Source organism: Myotis davidii, unplaced genomic scaffold (assembly GCF_000327345.1).
Source record: "Myotis davidii unplaced genomic scaffold, ASM32734v1 scaffold1047, whole genome shotgun sequence".
NCBI lineage: Eukaryota > Metazoa > Chordata > Mammalia > Chiroptera > Vespertilionidae > Myotis > Myotis davidii.
In genome coordinates this window covers 94,662-95,913 of record NW_006298367.1, presented here as the reverse complement: position 1 = coordinate 95,913, position 1,252 = coordinate 94,662, and positions in this window count along the sequence as shown.

The following is a 1,252-nucleotide window of genomic DNA, read 5'->3' as shown; positions in this document are numbered from 1 at the left end:
CCAGCAGGTGGACATACCCCGAGAGGTCCCAGACTGCGAGAGGGCACAGGCCAGGCTGAGGGACCCCCCCGAGTGCACAAATTTTTGTGCACCAGGCCTCTAGTATGATAAATAAGTGATTTATAAACAAGAATGATATTTTGCTAGGGCTTTCAAAGTTAGCAGGTTTTCTAGCCTCATGGAATACTGTTGAACCTATAGCATTGTCTTCATACTTTTATGTTCTCTGACTTGTAATTTTCTGTTTTCACTATATCTACCTGTAAATTTAAAAAAAAAAATTCTGCCACATTTAATGATGGAGAGAAAGATCTATTCTGGAGTCATTTTACTGTTTAGAAAATTTTCCTAGCCATAAAGCCCTGTTTCTGATATAGACAGGTAATATGTTCACTGCTTTTCTACCCCTGTCCTTCAAAGCACACCTGGTGCTTCCATGGTTTATACTGATCATCAACAGCTAAAGAGGCTGTGCTACCAACTGTAGCCGAATGGAAGACACATCCATCCTCTCCCTCAACTGCCTTGATCATCTCTTTGCGTAACTGTGGTTTTCAGAAGTTTGGATTGGGCTTTTCAGGTCCTTTTGTTGGGCACAGGAAGTTTTCTGGAAATTCCATATAGCCAGCTTCTCCCGGGAAGTTGTTTTTAAATCCAAAGACTTGAACCACATTCCCTGCACATGAACGTGTTTGCTTTTTCCCTTCCTTATTGTCTCCTTCCCGTCTAGTACCATTGTAGTTGCAGATATCTGCATTTTTAGCAGAGTTTTACCCACTATTGTTTTTTTAATATCCCAGAACTGCTGACATACGAGGGATGTAATAGAGTATCAGAGTTGAAAGATGAAGAAATAATAGGTATCTGTGCTTTAATACATGTGGCGGGATTGTACTATAGGCAAACAAATCGAACAGCTCTGTAAATCACAAACAAAACCTAAAAATGAACCAAAGTGAAAAGGATAACTTCCCGGCAGTATCTTTCTCTTGTAGCCTGTTATTGAAGGGAATACTAGTGATTGTTCTAAATAGGATGCAAAACTTGTTCTACATGACTTTTCCTCAGTCCTGCCTGCCAAGAACTTAAATGTAACTGTGGTATAGAACCCTTCCAGGTTTATTGGCAGGTATATGTGTGATCTCAGAATACACAGGTGACATAGATATGATATGACAACTGAAACGGTGGATTCATTTACATTGTTTACACTTCTATGACCAGGCCTTAAGGGAAGGTCAGTTTTATAAAA